This window comes from Podarcis liolepis (assembly GCF_965112155.1).
Source record: "Podarcis liolepis genome assembly, chromosome: 1".
In the NCBI taxonomy this organism is placed as follows: Eukaryota; Metazoa; Chordata; class Lepidosauria; order Squamata; family Lacertidae; genus Podarcis; species Podarcis liolepis.
In genome coordinates, this window is record NC_139554.1 from 51,201,760 (window position 1) to 51,226,069 (window position 24,310).

At 43.0% G+C, this 24,310-nt stretch overlaps 1 protein-coding gene and 1 long non-coding RNA gene across 3 annotated transcripts in view; both read right to left on the minus strand.

Annotated features, from left to right (window-relative positions):
- The window catches only part of CREB3L1 (cAMP responsive element binding protein 3 like 1), an 81,404-nt gene that overhangs the window by 53,484 nt on the left and 3,610 nt on the right, over positions 1-24,310 (minus strand). The window lies entirely within an intron of this gene.
- On the minus strand, positions 18,814-24,113 carry LOC310705010. Its single transcript, XR_014525157.1, has 2 exons — positions 22,486-24,113; positions 18,814-22,120 (listed from the first exon to the last, which is right to left on the minus strand). It is a non-coding gene; the product is annotated as an uncharacterized lncRNA (long non-coding RNA).

Here is a 24,310-nt window from a genome sequence, read left to right on the forward strand (position 1 = left end):
TCTATCTATCTATCTATCTATCTATCTATCTATCTATCTATCTATCTATCTATCCACACATACACACACGTATTAGTATCATTTGACCCTGAGTGCTGTTAATCTTGCTGTCAAAGGAGAACCTGCATCCTTTGTGCCATGGAACACAGGAGTGAGTGAAATTGGTGGGCATCCTGCGGGGTGGGCCCCATGAAGCAGGGATGCAAACTACCCAAGCTAGGAAGACTAAAAGCTTGATTTCGTGCTCCTGTGTGCTCTGAATGGGTGGGTGGTTGCTCATGCAGTTCCTCCCTGCATTCTCATGGTGTGGCTATGACAGGAGATGGTTGCTAGATAAAAATTATCCAGACTCCTGTATGCCTCCCCCTCCCGCCATGTGGTTCAAATTTCATTACAGAGAAACAGGAAAGCAGCAAATTCAGGAGGTCCTTGGGTGTTGGATGGAGGCAGTAGACTAGTAACAATCCCATATACACCCTGGATTCAGGGATCTGCTGGAAAGTTGTCATTGGCGAATGTTGTATTTATGCCAAACACACACACACACACTACTACTTTTCCTACTGGAGGACCTTGGCCTCCCCAAGGCCCATCAGTCTGCCCCCTTTGAGTCATGCACCATGTGTGGGAGTGGGAACCAAGCCACACGGCTAATGTGGATCTGCTAATCAGCTAACAAGATGTTGGAAATCTCTCTTGAGCAATTCCAAACTCTCCTCCAGGCCCATGAGATTGTACTTCTGAAAAGGTTGTCGGCTGGCCAGTTCATAATAATTAGCAAGTAGTCTAAGCCTGGCTTTTCCAAGTCACATTCCATTTCTTTTGCTTAAGGACATGTTTGCAAAAATCACTCTCCTGGTCCAAATCTGACTTGCTCCACCAACAACAAAAAATGCTTAGTGTGGGGGTGCACAAGTTTCACATTTGCGTTGTGATCGTATGAGCCTGGAAATGCTTAAGAGTCAGAGGGCTAGGCTGCAATCCATAAATCACTTACTCTTTGGTAATGCAAGCTCTAAGATTTCAACCAGCAACAATACTATATTAGGGTAATTGTTTTATGCATTGGGAGTAATCTGTTTTTTAAAAAAATCACACTGAGGGTGGTCTACCACTACCTGCACTGCCCCAGAAGCATTTGGTCTGCAGCAGCAGGAAAACAGTAAAAAAAAAAAAAAGACTCCCAAATGCACTAATTTGTGCAAGCATGCATAAATGGCCATGCAACCAAAAGGGAATAGTACTGCTGGTCTAAACAATACCTTTGGACTTCAGATCTGATTCTAGTCATCTAGATTCGCTGCATCTTCATAAGGTGAAGCTAACACCAGCATAAAAACCCCACTAGTACAGCACCAGGACTCAGGGCATACCTGTGCTGGCAGACCAGCCACAGATAAAGAAGTGAAGGAGGGTGGGCAAGTCCAAAAGAAGCTCTTTTCCCATATCTCCTGAAAAGGGCAACACGAGACTCCCCCTGGTGTGTGACTACTTAGGGTGGGGGGTGGCCTGTGTAGGTGCTTGTGGATCAAGGCCTGGCTGAGAGCCAGAAAGGGTGGAGCCTCAGTGTGAGCCAGGCTGTTGCTGAAGGAGCAATTCTCTTGGGGCTCCCTAACAAGTACTTGTTTGCAGCTAGCTGTCAGATTTTGTACCTCTGAGCCTCTCCAGTACTGGGTAAAAATGGTCACATCTGCTGGGAGGGGTGGGGAGTCTATGCAAAAAGTCAACATGCAGCAAAATGCCATATTGAATCCCATAAACTTTTAAAAGGAATTCTCAATTTCTCAGATCCCTTAAAGGTTCATCCTTTTTGTTTCTTTCTCTGAAAGAATTACAAATCATCATGGCTCAGTATCTAGAAGGGCTTGTTGCTATAGCAAAGTAGTTAATAGAGAGGACTGGCTAATTCTGTTGGAAACACAGCTGGGTTCTGTTAAGTGTGACCAACTAAACTGTAATAAACTAAAGACTCAGGGAATTCCCTGTAAATTTACTTCAAGCCCTTCCTTTTTGAAGAAATTTCATATTAGATGCATGTGACAATGTTCCGCTTCTCTCTGACTCTGAAACCTCAATGCATGCTGTTCTTGTACTTCAATGTGTATCAGAGAACCCATGCTGCGGTTGTCACAGAGAAAGCCAACTGAGATTTCTTTCTTGGGGTTGTACCAAATATTTATCATTCTCTGGCTTTTGCTTTGGAATATGTATGTTCTTGGACAGAGAGCAAAGGCTTAAACTTCTAGACTCAGTTGATTCATCTGCATCAATATATCAGATTTGTATACCGCCACGGCACCCAAGGTGGTTTCAAAATTTAAAACACGGGAACAAATAAATTAAATAAAAACATACGAGTGACAGAGTCCTCTCAGGCCAACTGGGAGCTGATGGATTGTGTGCTCCTTAGCCAGGGGTTCCTCACTTCTGCCTTACATGCATCATTACCCTTCCTATCATGTCTTCCTTGGCCTGCCCCTGTCAGTCATCACGCTGTGAGTTTACTGTCTGACTGCTGTGAATGAATCTAGGAGTTAGACCAGATTGTTAAGCGGCCAGGATATTAGTGCTCCCTTAATGGTCAGTGCTTGTGTTGTTACGGCCACACTTTCTGTTAAGAAATTAAAGGTGAATGCCAAGCATGGGTGGCGGATATCTCTTTATAGAAACTAATTGTTAGAGAGATGGTTTCTTGACCATCCCTAGAACAGGAAAGCCTTCAGCTAGGAAGATGGCTCCTCACTCCCCTACCTCGCAGAAAAGGGGTGGGGCATAAGAGACTGTATTAGTTTAGCATTAGGTGGAAAGACAGTGGTTTGTGGCTAAAAGTATATTGGGGTGCAGCTCTGGGATCTGACATGTAGCAGGGCATCTACTGTCTGCTTATAGTAGAGCTTTCCAAACTTTTCAAGTTGACGACACACTTTTTGGACATGCATCATTTCGTGACACAGTAATTCAGTTTTACTAGCAAACCGGAGTTTAAACTGGCCCCTTTCCAGCCCTGGGAGGAGTGTGGGGAGCGTTCGAGCGACACACATACACACTGCAGCCGACACCCTAACGTGTCGTGACACACAGTTGGGAAAGCTCTGGCTTATGGGAAGGATATTGTGTGATATGCCTTCACCTAAGTTTGACTTCTATTTGTGTAAATAAGCCCAGATATTACCAAAACAAAGGAATACTATGTTCCCCGCAAGTGTCCCTAAGGAAGTCAAGTCTACGTAAGCTCCTGAACCTGAGAGATAGGGAGCAAATACAGTAGTAGAGTACTCAGGAACCTGTTACAGCTGTTAGATAATGCCACTACCTTCTAGGGATATTATTAAATAATGTGTGATCTGGCTCTGCAGCAACACTCTGAAGCCCATAATGGTGCCAGAGCTGAGTTCTGATGTTGTCCCTAAACCAGTGCTATTTTTCGAAAAGAAGTCCCGGAACTCACCATGAACACCTCCCTCATTCTCTTGGAATGGCAATGGCCCCCAACCTAAGAGGTATTAGAACTGAGTTCCAGGGAGTTCCAACTGAAAAAAAAAGCTTTGCCATAAACTATCTCAAAATATAAAATACTCATTTGAGGAGCACAGTTTACCAAACTGTAAAGCACTATATTGATCCCAGAAGAAAATCTGTAATCCTTTCTTCATATAACCTGAGGTATAGGTTTAACGATAAAAAGGAATTATTTTATGTCTCTGACTGATGGTTGTGACTTGAATCTTCAGGTAGCGGTTGTGGACTAGAAGATTTTGTGAGTAGTTCTGAATGCTAAGGACCAAGCTCATGTTAGAGGCAAACAAACTGTGACAGTCCTTGAAAAGCCCACTTTTTGAGGGGTTCACTGAGAACAGATAAATAGGGCTAAGCTTTTCCTTGCTTCATATCCTCTCAGATTCACTGGGAAAGTGGGCAATTTGGATAAGGGAAGTGGCAGAGAGGAAAGAGGTTGTTTTCCACCACTACTTCTCAATAGGCCCCTCTCAAAGCAACTTTCCAAGCTTAAAAAAAGAAAAGACATTTATGTCAGGATCTAGTTACACACATTTTGAGCAGATAACATACAGTTTGGCCCTTAGAGACCAAAGAAACAGCTCATTTGGGTTTTCCAGCTCTATCTGTGGTAGACAAAGACTAGCCTGTGTCCACACTGGAAAAAGAAACTGACAGGATTCATAATGATGTCAAGATCACACAGACACACAATATAAACCACATCAAAAGGTTGTGGTCAGAATAACCAAGTCATGAAAAAGAAGCACAACATTTTAATCCCTATCATTCATGGGGAAGGAATGCTGAAAGACCCCAATAACTTTTTTTAACCTTTATGTGTGGATAGGTTTTTGTTGTTGTTTGCTTTGCTTCCCTCATAAAAACAAGATGTAAGGAAACTGCCTCCAGATCTTAGCACTCATTTCCCTCAATGGGAATTCACGTCTTCATACAGGTACAGAAACCATACCTGCTAGTATAGCCCGGGCAGGACTTAATTCTACCACAGCCTTGTAATCTGTCTTGCTCTGCATGTTTCTCTAACTGCAACTGGCCTTTGGACAGGCTTCCAAACATTGGAAGAACTTTTATAGCTAGGAAGAGATTATATGGAAGGAGGCCAAACTTCAAAGAATAGTCAGGCTCTGCTGAGGATGAACCTTTCAAAGTCTGAAGCACAGAAAGCAGAATACTCAGAAGGACTTCAGGGTTCACTGGGACATTTGAATTTGCGAGGGGGTGAGCGTTGCACTACAAGCCAGTGGGGCCAAATAAGAAGTGACATTAATTGTGCAAATAGAATTGACATCCTATTGAAACATAAAGACCCATAAGAAAGGAGAACAGAGAAACTGAAATTGGCATCTGACGGAGTAAGAAGACAGCTCATCTGGTCACTGTCTTCCCCACTATGGTGAGATGTAGTTCCAAGTAAATTAATTATGTCTAATTCTACATATAAATCAGGGATGGGGATGCTGTGGCCGTCCATATATCATTTGATTCCATCTTCCATCAGCCCCAGCCAGGATGACCAATGGCCAATGTTGATGGGAACTGAAGTCCAACAACATCTGGAGGGCCACAGGTTCCCCAAACCTGATTTGTAGGCATAGATGTAGAAGAAGGGCCTCTCTCTTGTAACCACCAGCCTCCCCTCAGATGGTGGGGGCAACTACAGGAGACCTTCCACTGATATCTTAAATATGCAGATAGGTACATATTGAGACAGATAGTTACTTATGATAGCAATGCTCACCTTGATAGGTAGCACCATTTCTGTGACCACTTTGGGTGGCTAGGAGGTTAAAATATGTATCTGCAGACTTGAACAAGTTCTAGTTGGGGGAGGGGACAGGCTGGGAAACTGATACCAAATACTATTGGAGGAAAAAAAGCTCCTTTGCTGGCAATGTGCCCAAGGTTTGTGATCAGTTCCAAGAATTGTTTTCAATTTGGACCGCAAGTGAATAACTAGAGGAATGTTACAGCATTTTCCTTATTATAAAACCACAGATTTAAGCGTTGTTTTTTTTAAATGGCAGTGAATGTCTGTGCACATGGCTTGCCACAAGTATCTATGGCCAATAATTCAGAATGAGCCACAAAACTTGATATACACAAATAACAGAACATCTGTACAAAATGTATTTCATTATTTTCTGTTGCTGAAGGTTAAGCAATCCCCTCCCATTTCACAGAACCAGTTGACAGGCATTAGAAGAAAGACCGAGTTGAGAATGATTGAAAACGGGATACAGATACAGTATGGATCTAATTCATCATTGGCATTTCTGATGCCATAATAAGGTTACCAGACGTCCCCGTTTCCTGGGGACAGTCCCCGGATTTACAAATCAGTCTCCATACAAAATCAATTGAAGTTAAAAAGTGTCCCTGGATTCATTTTAAAAAATCTGATAACTACCATAAGAACACAGAGCACCATTCTATACATGTTCAGAGGCACCTAGCCCTGGGTAGATTGGTATAGGGTTGCATCATTAATTATATATAGTTGTCTATATTAGTATTCCAAGGGGCTAAACTACATCCAATCCTTGTAGTTTGGTTTGAGCAGGAGTCCACAAAAGATTCATTTAGTCCAACATCTTGATTCAAATACAGACCAGCTGGATAGGTGAAGGGCTTTAGCTCGGTAGTAGAAGACCTGCCTTTCTTAATCATCCCTAACATTAAATATAATGCCATTTTCACAGCTGCTGCACATTTGATTTATGTTCACATTGCACTATCCCCCCTGGTCACAATATCTCTTTCCTGGATAGTCACAGTGAGTTCACATCCTATCAACGTATATGTTCAGCTCAGGAGGGGAGGTTTGTCTCTCAAAATGTATCACTTGCCCTCTTGCCCATTCAGATTTGGAGAAGTCTTTTGAAAGCTCTTGACAGTTTGCTTGGGTGTTCACCAACCATGCTGAATTATTTGTAACACTCCACAAACTAGATTTTTCTCCCTGCTCACCATAGACTATCTGGTCTATGAATATTTTAAATATATCACTGGTCCAGTACAGACACTTGGTGGGCCCAGCTGCCTACACCTCCCCATTGTGAGAACTGTCAGTTTATTTGTACTCTCTGCTTCCTGCTGTTTAGCAGCTATGTTTGCTCAGGAGTCTTCAGTTCAAACCTATATTACCAAAGCACTCCTATCTGTGCATTTGTTGACACTCTCAAATTATACAAAGAAAAACAGCTTGGCAGGTCTGAGGATTGCAACCACTGGGTAATACTGCTGTATTTGGGTTTAACTGACTTTTTTTTTACCCAGTGTATCTTCCAAAATTACCGTAACCCCTTGCTAAAATTAAAGCCTGCCACATTTCTATTTACTCCTGCTCCCTGCCAGCCCAGGAACCTATGGTTTCGTATATCCATCCCAGAATCCCAAGTATATAACCTGACATCTCAGCACCTGGGACTTTACTGGGAGAGATTTCACCTTTAATCTCTGATTTAGGGCTTGTCCACCCAGACAGTTTAATTTGTGTTTGCAGTTATTTGAGGTCTTACTTAATTTGCATAGTCCATATGAAATAACATGACCTTCAAACAACACCAATCTCAATGATTTCCTCCCACAAATTTGGGATAATTCAATAAATTGGGGTAAATCAGGTTCTAAACCACTTCACTCAGGGTGGCAGACTATTTTTTGGGAGGTGTTTTGGGATGGGTGAATCAATCATTACTTTCTGCTATTCCCCTCTCCATGCCCACTATTTCCTCAATGCTTTGATTTCTTTTCTGGCAGGGTTTGCAACTATTTCCAGCACACTCCTGAACAAAGGTGTTTTCTTTTCTTTTGAGCTTTCAGATTTTCACAAAACCAGAAAACAGCACTAGCAAATTGCCTGACTGTATGCTTTTATGCACTTCCTCCATAAGGAGTTTTTTTAAAACGAAAACAACAAGGTACACACAAAGCTAACTGCACACATTGCCTATCAGTACTTAATCAACATAATAGAATCAACAGATTAGAAAGGTGCAAACACAAAAGGGAATATCTACTGGTATGAATGGGGAAATTGTTGTTCACATACACATTCAAAGGTGTGTAGGTATGGACTCCTCTAGTCTTACTTGAATGGGGGAAATTATGAATTAACAGCTAAATAATGCTCAAATGTGCACAGGACCTTAGACTCAATTTTTAGTCAGACCTCATGGCTATAATATTCAGCTCATTTTTTCTACTTTTTGGTTCACCATTTTGTTTGCTTTACTTCTTTTGTGTACCATCTTGCCTGAGGGAGAGTTCTGGAGAACTCACTTGGAACAAGCACCAGCTCATCTTCCTCCCCAAGCTTGGTGGTGGCAGCACTGGTAGAGGAAATAGGGACATGCTGAGACTGAATCAGAAGCTGGGATGGCTTTTGTAATTCTAGGATTGTCCTTGGAAAATCGGGACACCGGGGGGGGGGGGTATGCAGACACCTTCCCTAAATCTGCGCTGGAGGGTCGGGAGCACAGGAGATTGTTCCATTTGGCAAGCAGAAATCCTTGCATTGATAGAACGATCGTATTACCACAATGTTGAATTCTACCCAGCGACTTTATAAAATTTGGTAATTAGGCCTAGAAATATTTCTTCCCCTTTTACCTCTGTTTGAGAGAGGACTTTGTCTTCTCTGAGAAAAATCTGATTTAGGTGGTATCAGTCCAATACCTTCTGAAGTAAAAACAATGAAGAAGAAGAAGAAGAAGAAGAAGAAGAAGAAGAAGAAGAAGAAGAAGAAGAAGAAGAAGAAGTTGTTACTTTTCTACTGTCTCTCCCCTCCCATGAGGATTCTTTCATTGCTTTGTCCTCCCTGGCTATTTTCCTGCTTCTGATATATTCAAATAAAATTTTAGTGTTTGTGTTAAAGTTATTACAATCTGCCCCTCAAGTTCTTTTTACCTTATTCTCAACTTACATTTGTTTTTGCCAGAGTAGATGCTTCTTTTTATTTGCTTCACATGGCAAGACTTCAGCTTTTAAAATAAATATCTTGTGCTTTTAACAGCTCAACTTTGCCTGTTAACCATGCAGACATCCTCTTGGGTTTCTCCGTACCTTTCCTAGTCTGTGGTATTTATTTTACCTCAGTTTCTATTATAGTTGTTTTCAATAGCATCCAAGCTTCCTGAAGAGACTAGACCCTGCTCTCCCCCCACCCCTGCTTTTACATTCCCTTAAAAAGATTTGCTCATTATTTTACTTTATTTGATAAATTTCCTCTGTTGAAATTAAATGTGATTCTTTTGGACTTTTTGAACAACTTTCCACTTCCATATATACTAAATACCCAAGAGGTTTCCCGCCATATCACACCTGGAGACCATTCAAGATTGATACGATCCTAACCATGTCTTCTCAGAAGTCCAATTGCATTCAATGGGGCATATTCCCAGGTAAGTGGGATTAGGGGAGCAGCCTAAATTTAGTTTAACAATTTAATAATACATAAAATAATCGAAGGACCACTTCCCCTCTAGTTGGCTCTATGACTAGTTGTTATCAGTCAATGCTTCTCCTTTGGCTATTTTCCCAATTTCTTTTTCAATATCATCATCACGGTTGGGAAGGGAGCAACAATATGCCCCCACCATTAAGATTACTTTTGGAGCTTAGGATTCCTGTTCACAATAATTCTGTGGAAGAGTTAGTATTCACGATGGTCCTTAACCCTAGCTTAGATGTGGGGAAGTATTAGCCTTCCAGATGCTGCTGAACTACCATTCCCATCAAACCCAGTAAGCATGGCCAATGGCCAAGGATGATGGGAGTTGTAGTTCAGCTCATCTGGTGGGCCAAAGGTTCCCTACACCTGCCCTGGGCTTATTCCTGGGATACATATACACCACCCATTTAAAGCACTTTAACAGATGTGGTCTCCCCCAAAGAATCCTGAGAATTGTAATTAGTTCAGAGTGCTCAACGAATTACAATTTGTAATTTGATGACCCTTCTATGAGGGGTCTGCAAAGTTCTGAATGCTAGCAGAATAAGTAAAGTTATGGAGGGGAGGCCCAAGTTTGCGACACACATCCCAGTGCCTTACTATAAGAATTCCTGTACTAATTCCAGAAGCCAAGCCAATCTTTATGCTAATTCCAAAATTCCAAGCCAAGGCTGTGGAATTGGAATGCTTAGTATTAAAAGAAAAAGTAAGTAGGCATATAACCTGGTGGAACATGTTGTCAATCATACAGCACGCTATCCATTGATATAAAAGGACGTGTTAGCAGTGGATGCATAAAATATTCCAAAATGATTCTGGAGCAGTGTTGTTTAATACATCAAAGGGGCCAATTGAGTCCAATCAACAGGAAGCCAATCAGCTGATCTGACAAGCCAATCAGGACTCACCTGACCTTCCATATAGAATCCTAAGAACTCAGACTGATAAGCTTACCATTAAGAGAAGTTGCTAAACTGACTTGCCTTAACCTCACCTAGAAATTTGTCTGCCTCTTCCAGAACCACCTGCCTGCTCCGGAGCCCAACCACTGGCCTGTCTTTGGCCTTGCAATTTGGCCCTTTGGATTTTGAAGCGCCTGTGCTGGAATCATACATGTACAGCTTAAGATTCTCACACATGAAGCCACTTATGTATACAAATTCCACAATACTGTGTGCTCATGCTAATTTCTTCTGGGCAGTAGCTCTTAGGGGTAACTCCCCTGAGTTGGCATGGAACTCTCTTGGAATGGCTCAAAACCTGTTTCTGGTCTCTTCTTTTTCCTTCTAAAACCTGCCAAACATCACATCATTTTGGAGCCAAGTCCTATTGCTCTAAATTTAAACCACCACTGCCAGCAGCATAGGCTCCAACCCAGGTTGTATCACCTCACTAACATTAGAACTGTGGCTCAATTCAAAGGCTTCTACTTCCACCCAAAATGGTGCTCTATTTTTTGCAGACTAGGATAATTATTTGCTCATTTACCACTAGCTGAATCCTATGTTGATAAAGAATGCTAGGGCCCCCTTTTGTACAGTTTGCCAAAATTTGTCTTCCAGCATCAGAGGTTCTGCCCTTATTCTTTTATCACACTGAGCTTTCTGTTAATTCTGAGGCCACTCCATGTGAGCTTTCATTCTGATTTCCATCCTCTTAGGATGTTCCTACACCCAGTCAAAATGATCCAAAATGGCTTCTTCCTTACTGATCCCCAATACTAAATCCATAAGAAAGAATACTGAGTGATCTTCTGTGGGATTCTTCAATAACCTGTAGGACAAAGCCAAGAACAATTCCCCACATTGTGTAGGTGCTAGGGCCCCAAAGATCACACTTGTGAAAAGCAAAACAAGATTGCAGCCGATCAGGTGACACAACTGACGGCGACCTTTCTTTGCTTCTTTATGAAAGGGATAGTGCTGATTTCTCAAAATGTCCAAAGATAAGGAAGACCTACTGTATACGATTACCCCAGATGCAAAATCCCTTTTCATCTAAATCATCTTAAAGCCAAGCTGGAAAAATCTTCAGGACTACAAAAGAGTTGCTTTCAGCAGGATGGTGATGTAATTAGCAGTCTGGGCAGGATCTCACCAGCTGCTAGACTGCTCATGGTTTCAGTGATGTGATATGTCTAGGCACCATGGCAGGCAAGGAGCTCTCTGGCAGCTTGTTGGCAGAAGGTGTACCTCTATGCCTTCAGGCATCACGGGTGTTTTCCAAGCCCTTTCACTCAGAATGTAGAATTCTGACCTGATGCCAGTAACCGATGGAAAGCCTGTGCCCTGCAATCAGAGAGGTGATTAACGTTTAACTCTTAGCTTTAAAAAATGACATTTTTTGCCATCATATTCAAGTTGAACAATAAGAAGTGAAGAAACCAGGAAAAGTGAAGGTTCTTCTTTGTGCCAAAGAAGGCATGAAGCCTGAAGGCAGGTCTGCTGTTGAGTGTGGGCTCAACCAAAATGAAGTTCAGCAGGAAAAATATTTTGAAAACCTGCAGTCAGTAGAGGGATGGGGTGGGAAGCTATTGTAGCCAGCTCTGTTAAAGGTAAAGGTAAAGGTAAAGGTAAAGGTAAAGGGACCCCTGACCATTAGGTCCAGTCGTGACCAACTCTGGGGTTGCAGCACTCATCTCGCTTTATTAGCCAGCTCTGTTACTGTCAACAAATTCAACAAGAAAAGAATTCAGATCAGAATCCCCTATATTCAGCTGGGGGTGTTACTTTTACAAGCCACCTATTTCTGTTTCAATATTTCTCAACACGATCAAGTGTAAATAGCAGTTCCACCAGGCCACTCTTGACAGAGAAAAGCACATATATCAACAGGTATATGTTTTTGTGTTGTTCTTTTTTTAATACTCTTATAGCATCATTCAATGAGAACTGCAGAAACACTTTCTTGACTTTTTTCTTTACAAAACAAACCCATTTCATTATAAATTGTCAGAAAATTGTCACAAACACAAGAGCTTGAAATCAAATAGTCCTTGGTTAATTTAACACACACACACACACAGAGCATACAACCTCTGAAATGAAGCCAAAGATCCATTTGTGTCCCTGGAAAAATGTTAACTGTCTGCATGCAACAGTATTCGAGTCTGCACACCTATATGAATATTCAAGCCATTTTGTCCCCCTATTATACAGTACTTATACAACATAAACAAAAGTTGGACCAAGTTCTATGGGTCCACAATGCTGACCTTCCACAACCCATAGCCAGAACTTGAGTCTGGTCTCTCCCTCAAGCCTGCTACTGGTCACCCCAGGCCTATCAACAGTTTTGTTGTTTCCTTCTGGACCTAGCTCCATCTGTGTCTACTGCTAAGTAAGTGCCACTGTGTTTAATGGGGCTTACTCTCCCAAGTAAGCATGCACAGGATTACCTCAATGCTCTTCTGTTTTGCCCCACATCCAATCAATGCTCCTGCATCTTTCCTTTTCTCTGATGTTCCAAAAGATGTCTGCATTCTTCTGATGTTTTGCTTCAGGTAAAGGTAAAGGCAAAGAACCCCGGATGGTGAAGTCCAGTCAAAGGTGACTATGGAGTTGCAACGTTCATCTTGCTTTCAGGCCGAGGGAGCAGGCATTTGTCCACAGACAGGTTTCCAGGTCATGTGGCCAGCATGACTAAACTGCTTCTGGCGCAACGGAACACCGTGACGGAAACCAGAGCGCACAGAAACACCATTTACCTTCCCGTCGCAGCAGTATCTATTTATCTACTTGCACTGGTGTGCTTTCGAACTGCTAGGTTTGCAGGAGCTGGGACTGAGCAAAGGGAGCTCACCTCATTGCGGGGATTCAAACCACTGACCTTCTGATCAGCAAGCCCAAGAGGCTCAGTGGTTTAAACCACAGCGCTACCCACGTCCTTTCAATTGACTGCTTATCTTAGGGTTGTTCTCTGCAGGGCATGAATGGAGTTTTGGAAATGGTCTGACATGGACAATAGGAGCTATTGCTTTGATCAAGACCTAGATGGAAAGTTATCTCCAAGGAGTAGTTGACACACCAGTTTTGTGAGGTTTGACTCTTGGTCTCATTCACATACCCTCCAGCATTTGTCCGGTGAAAATAGGGACATCCTATTATTATTATTATTATTATTATTATTATTATTATTATTATTATTACTATTACTACTACTACTACCACTACTACTAATACCCCATCCATTCAACTGGGTTGCCGCAGGCACCCTGGACAGTTTCCAACATAATAAAACATTAAACATTTTAAAAAATCTTCCCTATACAGGGCTGCCTTCAGATGTCTTCTAAAAGTTATATAGCTACTTATCTCCTTGGCTTGGGACATCACATAACTCCATACACACCAACATTTCTCCAATGGAAATAGGGACGTCCTAAGGAAAAGTGGGACATTCCAGGATCAAATCAGAAACTGGGGTGGCTTCTGTGAATCTAGGACTGCCCCTGAAAAATGTGGACACTTGGAGGAGCTGCATTAGAATGTCCTCCCCATCTCTTCTAACTTGCTTCTGAATTTTCCTGAGATTACATTTTGGAGTTTCAGACTTGCTATTATTATCGTTACTATTCCTGGCTCTTTTACTTACAGGTGTGGTTCTTCCCACTCTCTCTGGCCTAGCTATGGAAGGACCAGGCTGTGTAACCAAAGCAATGACTCAAAGGCCCTGGCTCATGTTCAGCAGAAACATGTTTTAGCCAGAAGGATTCTTAAAGAGGCCTTTCTAAGGGCTTGTTGGCTTGTATCTGACTGTATATTCTGGGACTACCACCCCGTTCCTCACTATTGGCTGGTGGGGCAAGAGGCTCACCATTCCTCTGCTGATTTATAGAATACCAGGGAAAGCCAAAGAAAAGGGTCATTCTGTGCAAACTCTGGTTATTCTATCAGAGAATACCTTCTTGGTATTCTCTACAGAGAAGGCCTTCTTGGTTTTGGCACCCTCCCTGTGGAACGCCCTCCCTTCAGATGTCAAGGAGATAAAGAACTACATAACGTTTAGAAGACATCTGAAGGCAGCCCTATAACAGGAAGTTTTTTATGTTTGATGTTTTATATAGGCTGTAAGCCACCCAGAGTGGCTGGGGAAACCCAGGCAGATGGGTGGGGTGGTATTATTATTATTATTATTATTATTATTATTATTATTAGTCACCCCCAACTCTGCCAATAGAAAAGTTTCTCCTCCTGTTCTAGGTTGACAGTCCTTTACTCCTAGTCCAGATGAAGATGTGAGCTACACAAGCATGCACAAGGTGCAGATTTTCCAGGCGATGCAAAGACAGGGATCCTTCTCAATATGTGTGTGCATGTGGGAGAATATTGCCATCTTACTGGCAGATAAGAAAAGGTCACACGCCTCTTCCAGCAGGAATTAGATGGAAACAGACTATCTGTGTATCTGTACTTTAGAGGAGAAACCACAGTTTGCACACTGTACAAGCAGCTGGCTTGAAGCCTGACCAAGCCATGTCCAGCTGTTCTGCATCCTGGCTGGAGAGCATCCTTTCACTGAAGTGATACAAAACATAAGCAGCTACTAAGGAAGAGCCAGCAAATCTCCACATATCTCAGCAGGAAATCAAAACACCCGCTCCCCCAACATGCACCAGATGCAGGGCCATCCCAAGGCAAGAGGAGGGGTAGAGGGAAAATCAGAGCTGGACTGGGGGGATTACATCATGCCATGGATCAACCCATAAGCTTGTCCAGCTGAAGCTGTGCCAGGAGGTCCAGATGACTCAGAAGTGTGCTGCATGCATCTCCAGCTCTGTTCTCTCTTTCTTCCCTAGTCCTCCAGCTCTGTTCTCTCTTTCTTCCCTAGTCCTCCAGCTCTGTTCTCTCTTTCTTCCCTAGTCGCTCTCTTTTTGAACTAGTCCCTTTCTTTTCTTGCTTACCCTTCCCTCAGAAACACATGGAGTGGAGTGGATCAAGTCACTGAGGTGTCTGTGTGAGTGAACACTGGTCTGGGGCCTGCAAGGCCTGTGTCCTGAGGCAATGACCACAGCAAGGACAATTCCTCATTTGCCATATCCGAGCCCGCTGAAGTCAAAAGGAATTTGTGTTCTGAGGTATAGGTGGGTTCCCACGAGGCAAGACACAGTGATAACAGCAAGAACTTTTATTGAACTAACAGAACTGGACACAGGGGTAAAGCAACTGCTTATATACATTTCTGAAGGCCTGGGCCACTCCCACTCCCAACGTGATTGGCTGTCTAAACTTCCAAGCTGCGAATCATGACTCAGAGTTTAAGGGCCAATGGCAGAGGCCCAAATCCTGAAATGTTCTGTGATTGGATATCATGTATCAAATAAAAACACTGGGGCTCAGAATCCTTAGTCCAGACTTCAGCTCAGGCAAACACAGACCACCAAATACATAACATGTTCCATACTATGAAAGGCAGGCTTCACTGGAGCCACCTAGAACCTACTTAAAGCATAGGCTTTTGGTACTATTTCTTGATGGGACAGCTCCCTGATAGAATCACCATTCCCTTTTCTTAACTAAAATACAGCTCCCTTAACTAAAATATAGCACAGCCACATAGAGGGAACGTGTGACATGGAACTGATGTCTTGCCATAATAGCACCATCAACAAACTAGAAATCCAGGGGTTTGCCCTGGGTACAAAACCTCCTCCTTGTAGCTCTGCTTCTGTGTATTAAAATTCAGCACTCTTATCATGCTTTGTGACACAAAGTTTATGTTCTAGATTTGATTCCTGCTGCTGGACTCGACACATCCCAAGTTCTAGCAACAGCGCTGAAAGGACATTCCAAAGAGCAACTTGGTTCTCTCAGTTGTGGTTCAGTGAAGTGCAGTGTTAGAAATGAGCAAGGCAACAGACACATTTTGCTACTACTCCCTTGGGTCCAACTGTGACTATGTGAAGATTTATGGGTGCAAGGCTGGCGGCCACAGTTTAAAAGCCTCTGCCTTAGTCCATAGTTAATACCATTTCCACTGTGTGTGTTTCTCCTTCTTGCCAAGTGGTAGCAAGATTCTGGGGGGTTCCAGGCAGACACTCAGGGTCGTGTTTCCATTGGGAAACTGAGGCACAGTGGAGACAGGTGTCTTTGAGAAATATGATTTATTTTACACAAATTTATACCTAAAAATTGGAGGGGGCACAGAACATTATGCTGCAAGAGTGCCCCTCATGGCTCCTCCCATAGCTTCAGTAAGCTTGGGTCCAAATCAGCAGTCAGTCATGGCCTCTGGTTTCTCAGTGCAACCTCCTCTAGCCAGCATTGAATGGAGCTCTCCCCCACTTCCTCCTTCTTGTTCCCAGAACACCTTGCCAAAAAAACCCACCTCACCTTCTGCCTGCTCGCCCCCCTTCTTCAGACCTGTTTTTTAAAAGGAAACAATTTTCCTGTGTGACATCATGCCTCCTGTAACCTCCTTCTCCCAACTGTGCTATTTCTTCTGCTAACTAAGACACAGCTGGGGGGGAAGGACAGCACCTGCCTGGTCAATTGCTCTTTAATGGACCGGCACTTAATTCTCCTTGTGTTCTTAATGGCATCGCTATCAGTGATCTCCTGAACAGGAGAACTGTTTCGGCATGCATTTTAAAGCTAGCATCTGGCATATTCCCTTCATCCTACAAAACCCCACTAAATTCCACCCCTTTATTAACTTCTAATGTTCACTGACTCTAGCAATTATGGGTGCCCTTGCACCCCCACACTCTGTACTCCAGATCTGTAACAATATATGTAGGTATCTCGGACTATTCATGGGAATCCAAGACTATGACCTGTGCCATTACATCGAAAAGGAGCTTTCCAAAGAGAATCAAGTATATTAGGCTGCAATTCCATGCACTATTACTTTGAGAGTAAATCCCATTGAACTCTGTGTGACATACTTCTGAGTAAAAATGCTTAGGACGGAGCTGTAGATTTCTTATCCATCCATTTCTCCCAAGACCCAGAAGGATTGAAATGCCAACTATCTGTGGTTGCTCTCAGGACCAAGGCCAGAGCTTCAAGAAGGAAGTTGTCATGATAATAGAAGCAAAGAATAGGCACCTAAGTAAGAGCCTTGTGGCTGTAACTCCTTCTATCAGACTCACTCTCTTGCCGCATGGAGCATAGCGAAGATGATCAGCAGAAAGACGGTTGCTTGTTTGCTTAGAGATTATAGGGAAAGCAAACTCTAAAGTCTAAAGAATCAGTAACCACTGCTGCTTACCTGCTTACAAAGGGAACTGTCACAACCATCTCCCTGAAGATGAAGTCACACACAAAACTGACACATGCATACTGTGTTCAACTGAACATACAAGAGGGGTGAATCCCTCCTCTACCCCACATCAATATCAAATGAAAGTGATTTCCTGTGCAAGATCTATTCTACCCAGTACCAGTTTTACCCAGTTACAGTTCTTGCTTACTCAACAATCATCGTCTTGAGCTAATTCACTCAAACATTATAAAACAATACAATGACGTCAACCAAACTTGACTTTTTGCCAGTGAATTTTGACATCTTGAACCAACAAGGTGAACCTATTGGCATTGCAAATTGAATCATGGTTCAAAATCCTAGTGGAAGCATTGGCACTCATGGTATCATGAGTACCAGATCAGTTCAGCATGCTGCAAATCTCTGAAAACTTTGGTGGATTTCAATGATTAAAAAAACAACAACAACCAAGGGTATAGCTTGGCTTCTATATCCCAACCACCAGTAAGCAATCAAATGGCACATACATGTTAATCTCCTTCCTTGGATGTTTTTAAGCAGAGGTTGGATGGCCATCTGTCATGGATGCTTTAGCTGAGATTCCTGCATTGCAGGGGGTTGGACTACCCCTTGGGTCCTTGACAAGATTCTATTATTCTATGATTCCTTCTTCTGCTCTTTCCTCTCTTTTCTTAGGCCTTCTCGCAGCATGTAGATAATTTATGAAAGTTGCTGCCACAAGATGCGGTAATGGCCACTGGTATAGATGGCTTCAAAAGGGATCGAGATAAATCCATGGAGGAGTCTCAATGGCTACTAGCCACAATGGCTACATGCAACCTCCATGCAAGATGCTGAAGAGCAAGAGCAGGAGAGGGTCACTGCCTTCATGTCCCATCTGTGGGATTTCTAGAGACAATTGTTTGGTTATTGTGGGAAACACGATCCTAGGCTAGATGTTTCCATTAGCCTAATCCAGCAGGGTTTTCATTTTCTTCTGATGGTCATGTCACTGGAAGCATGGCAGTACAGAATCTGGTCCCTGTATCCCTGGCAAGCTCAGGGAAAAGGGCAAGAGGGGGAAAAGCCAACTGATCTCACTTCCCCACACAGATTCAAGGGCAAGTCAAAGAGAGGACGATAGCAAAGTATACTACTTGCTATGGAGAAACCGGGATGCACTCTCCACCCTTGGGCTGCTCTAATCTTTCTATGACTACATCATTTCATCCTCCTTCCATAGTGTAGGAAGGTGTACCATATATCCATTCATACACTTGTGAGAGAGTCATTAAAACCTGTATGGTTTTATAGATTGCCTGTAGAGACAGCACTTTCAGCCCACATTAAAATTCAGAATGTTAACGTTCAAGAAAAGGCATTTCCAGTTGGACATTTTTCTACTCAAAGAAGATGCTTTAGCTAAGAATGCTTCTAAGAGAAGGCAATTTCCAGCCAGAATTTGTGCACTCTTAGGCATCAAAATGCAAGGCAGTTCTCCAGCACATGCAATGATATTGTTAACATCTGCAGCTCATGTTAGAAACATGCCTATGCCCCCACCCGCTGATGAGTGTTTAATAAGTTTACTCTGCAAATATTTTCACATACTTTCTTCCTTATAACTTTCCTTTAAATTGGTTTTTAAAACACTTGCAAGGCGTTTTCTTACTTTTCTGCCACCAGCAGCCACCAGCCATTTGAATCATAGATTAGACTGTCCCCTGATAGTTGATGGTTATTTTTATTATTTATTAAATTTGTATAGCACCCTTCATCTACAGATCTCAGGGCGGTTCACAACATTAAAATACAAGATAAAAACACAAAATACGTAAGAAAAACAAAAAAACAAAACAATAACAAACCCCTCCCCTGCAAAGATAAGCCTGAACTGAATGAGTTTCAAGACGCACAAGACATTTCCAGCACTCTCACTCTTCACTGCTAAACTAATTAACTAGCTAACTATAACTCAAAATATGCTATGGATCAGCTAACTGTTTGCAGCTGATAAAATGGGAAGTGTGACACTTTCTATGTAGGCCACAGTGCTGGGCTGGCATCAGCTCTCCAGAGACATCTGTGTACCTCTCACAGCAGCTGGGAGAGCTTCCCGCTGCACTAAGGAATCCAGCAGAACTGGAAACTGGTAAGGATTCCTGGCTAGTCTTTTAATTCCAGTTTTTTTGGAGGTGGGGAGGGGTGCTCAGGCAGAATTAAATGCATATGGCCCTTTTCAATGAACAGACTTTTTCATCCACTGTGAACATAGTATTTGCTGCTTTTAAACAAAAGAAAATGGAGCAAAAGAAAAAAGCACCTATGTATTAACTTGATAATGAACTGAGAATGGCCCTAAACTGATATGAACTCACAATCTCAATGCAGTGCGATACCAGTTATGCTCAGTGTAAACAGCCCGGGGCTGATGGGAGTTGTAGTCCGAAACATCTGGAGGGCACCAGGTTGGAAAAGGCTGAATTAGGGCTTCTGTTAGAAACCAGAGAACTGGGTGGACTTCCATCCTAGCTCGGTGGAAGCTGGTTTAACAGCCAAAGGCCTTGTCCATCTCAATTCTCCCCTTTTTGTATGTCCAGCTCCAGAGCTCTTTCCCTCGCTCTGTTCACCATAGTTTCCTATGAAGGGCCCTGCTGGATCAGACCAAAGGCCTATGTAATACAGCATCCTGGATTCTCACAGCTGCCAGCCTGTAAGAAACCTGTCAGCCTGTAAGCATGATAACAATAGCCTTCTTCCACTCCTGATCCCTTGCATGCCGTCTCTGATTCTGGAAGTAGTAGTACACAGCCATCCTGATTAGCAGTCTTTGAGAGCTTTATCCTTCAGGTCCTCCCCTCCCAAGTGCTACTTCAGCTTCAGCGTGGCCATTCTGCCAGACCCAAGGTCAGGAAAACAAGGTAACTTCTGTGTTGCCAGATACTAGCAACTGGCATTTAAAACTCCCTTGTTCCCCGGAGCCAGAAAATTGGCAAGTGAAATGCCTGGTGGTGACAAAAACAACACAGTAGCCAGGTCACCCAAACTGTGGTACCCCAATCAGTGATGACAGAACCCAGTTGTTCAATGCGTAGAGCAAGCTTGTTTTCTCCTGATCTGGAGAGTAGGACATGAACCAATGGATTCAAGTTACAGGAAAGGAGATTCCGACTAAATGTCAGGAAGAAGTTTCTGACGGTAACAGCTGTTTGACAGCAGCATGGACTCCCTTGGAAGGTGGTGGACTCTCCTTCATTGGAGGTTTTTAAGCAGAGGTTGGATGGCCATCTATCACGGATGCTCTAGCTGAGATTCCTGCATTGCAGGGGGTTGGATTAGATGACCCTTGGGATCCCTTCCAACTCTACAATTCTGGAAACTTAAAAAAAACTTCTTGGTTAATATTAATGCATTGTCATTCACTGTCCCAAAAGACAAAGTAGGTTAGTTCAATGTGGGTTTAAAAACTCAGAAAGAGATAAATTCCATGGCTCACCACATCAGGGGCATAAAACCAATGAAAGGACTAGTGACCACCGGTTAAGAAACCAAAATAAAGCACAAAAGGTGACTGTGTCTGAAGCAACATGTGAGAGGTGCCGTCTTAGTCGCGGCATTAATGAAAACAACGAATGAATAGGAGCATTCTGGCAAGATTCAACAAAGTCTACAGCTGACAATAGAAAGGTTAAAGCAGCAAGTACAATAATATGATGAGAAAGTTCACAGCAATCTGTAAGTAAACATAGCATGGAAGATTAACCTTACATTTGAAGACTCCTTTCAAGTTTGAAACCCAAGCACAGGTTTCCAAGGTCAAAACAGGGAGCCCTGTGCCAAGCTAGAAGGGTCTGCTAGGATGTACTTAAAGACCTGATAAAATTAGGAAACAAGTGAGCCCTGCGGCAAAATGTTGTGACGTCGAGTAGTGTTTAAGTTTCCAGCCATGCCCTTTCCCACAATACTCCATTCCATTCTTCCCCTGCCCCCACCCCCGATTTTCCACACAGTAGCCCACTTCAGGGCATTTTAAATGCATGTGAAATAAACACCGGGGGGGCGGGAGGCATGTTACCTCAGACCTCCCCAACCAACCAACAACAAGAGAGTTTCAATTTTCAAAAGCAAAAGATTGGAAGGGCCAAGAGGGCTTGGCAGAAGAGCCATGTTAGGGACCCTCATTTCTCAGCCATGACCACAAACAAAGGGGATAATAGATAAACCAGTTATGGACATCCAACTCCCATGGACGAGAGAGGTTGTCGCAAGACCAATGATTGTTACCACCAGAAAGAGGCATGGATACAAATAACACACTGGGCCCAGACGATCCTGCTGGCGGTCCAATTCCCATTACTCCTGCATTATTCAGCAGTCATATATGGTCTATATGTCACTCATAAACCTGTCCTATTAAAAGACTGGAAAAGAAACAGATTGCAGAGAAGCTGATTACATCCCTCAGGCCATGTGCCCCTAGCTGGTTTCAGGCGGCTAAACCAACCCCATCATAATTTTGTTCAAGTCAATCCAATATAAGTGTCCTCCATCCCTGACTTTCTAATATAGGCTTTAATCCCTCTAGGGTGGTACCATGTTATTCCTGAGTTTTATGATGTACCATGCTGCTTTTGCTAATGAAATGTTAAATACTATTGGAACAATAGTAGTATACCTACAACTGGTGGTAGTGATGGTGTTGACTGGAGCTCTGTTTTTAATTCATAATGAAGCCAATTAAGTTAACCAATGACTTAATGTTTTCAGACTTATTAACAGAACAATCCCATAAATATATAGTCAGAGTGCTGTTGAGTTCAGTGGGGCTGACTCCTGGGTAAGTAGGTATAAGTTACAGCCTAAACATGTCATTTTAGATGGCAAATTCCAACCCTACTTCCTTTCTAAAAGGACAACTACATGACAATTAGGCCTCAGATAATACTACTCAGATAATACTACCCGGGGACCGGGTGGTGCTGTGGGTTAAACCACAGAGCCTAGGACTTGCCGATCAGAAGGTTGGCGGTTCGAATCCCTGTGACAGGGTGAGCTCCCATTGTTCAGTCCCAGCTCCTGCCAACCTAGCAGTTCAAAAGCTCATCAAAGTGCAAGTAGATAAATAGGTACCACTCCGGTGGGAAAGTAAACGGCGTTTCCGTGCACTGCTCTGGTTCGCCAGAAGTGGCTTAGTCATGCTGGCCACATGACCCGGAAGCTCCCTTGGCCAATAAAGCGAGATGAGCGCCGCAACCCCAGAGTCGGTCACGACTGGACCTAATGGTCAGGGGTCCCTTTACCTTTAATACTACTCTGCCTCAACCTTAATACATAATAATACAGATACTATTGAACACCCAAAATCTAATGAACATAGGGTTGCCATATTTCTAAAAGTAAAAATCCCGGACACTAAAGTTGTTGAGCTTTTTCTCAAGAAAAATTGACGTTGGTTGCCATACATCTGGATTTTCCCAGGCATTTTTGCCAATCTCCACCTGGACACTGCTTCAGACTGCAGCAGATTTGGCCTCTAAATGCACATGCACAGGCAACTCCCCATTTATGTGGGGGTTATGATTTGAGGCAGTGCACATAAGTGGGACGCACATACAGTGGCAGAGCTTCATGCTCCAGCACCGGGGGGCGGAGAGCAGGCGGGGGTGGGCCTGGTGCACATCCCGGGGGAGTGGTGCACTGCCCATAGGGGCAGGGTGTGCATTCCAGGGGTATGGCACGCTGCCCGCACGGGTGTGGCGTGTGTCCTGGGGGCGTGGCGCGCTGGCTGCAGGGGCAACCACAATGGCACCCCACTGGGATGGGATAGCACTGCCGGGGGCGATGCGCTCCTTCCACACTCCTCTTCCTCCGCCTGCGCGGAGATGCTGAAAACGGTGCGCACACCACCAGTTGTGTGCATGCTGATCACACACAAATAGGGAGTTGCCTATTTGTGCATGTGTATATGCATACAGTGCGTGCAACACACACACACACTGGATGGCAAGAGTTAAAAATATGTGTTGGGAACCCAACTGCATATAAATATTGATAATTAGAAACTGACTCACTGATCATGAGAAAGAAATAATCATACATTTTCATCAGGCCAGTTTTGCAGTCACCATCCAAAAAGGAACTGTAATTTAAATCAACCAGAAAAACAACATGGTATACATAGCCAGCAAAAATATTAAGAAATATTTGCAACATTGCTGACAAACCAAATTTTTCTCTCACAACTTTTCTTGCATTCATAAAGGGCAACCCATAGGCTCCAGATTGCGGGAGGAGCTGGTCAAAGCAATGGAAGATCCAGAATTGGATTTTGTGTGTTTTTCAAAACAGTAAATGCAAATTTTGGGGGCCTGGTTTATACTGTCACTACATGAGGGAGTTAATTCCTTGTCCCCACCAGATGCCACTTTCCCAAAGCTACTATTTTCCCACTGAGTAAAATACACACACTTTCAATTCATAATTTTAAAATATATATTCTAATACTATTTTTTTTTAACATGGACTGCTAATCTTGAATACAACCTCATTTATTTTAATTACTGCTATATCCTTTCAACACCTTTGAGAATAAAGAAGTAAATGTGTGAATATGTAAATGAAGTGTATAATCTGAAAGGCATTCTTACAAATGCTCCTGTGCAACAGATCAGTAATGAAGGGCTTATCTAATTTATGAGTATAACATTTGATGGAAACAGACAAATAACTATATTTTATGGGCTAGTTATACCAGAGGAGGGAGAAAATTATATTTATTTATTTATTTATTTATTTATTTATTTATACCCTACCTTTCCCCAAAACCAGGACTCAATGTGGCTTCCAAAAAATTAAAACAAACACAGATAAAATACAGAAAGCTAAAGAAAATTAGCAATTTTGTGCAATTTTGGTAAGGTAGCAAACATAAGTAGATCTAATACAATTATCGCGGGACGCAGGTGGCGCTGTGGGTAAAAACTCAGCGCCTAGGACTTGCTGATCGCAAGGTCGGCGGTTCGAATCCCCGCGGCGGGGTGCGCTCCCGTCGTTTGGTCCCAACGCCTGCCAACCTAGCAGTTCGAAAGCACCTCCAGGTGCAAGTAGATAAATAGGGACCGCTTACCAGCGGGA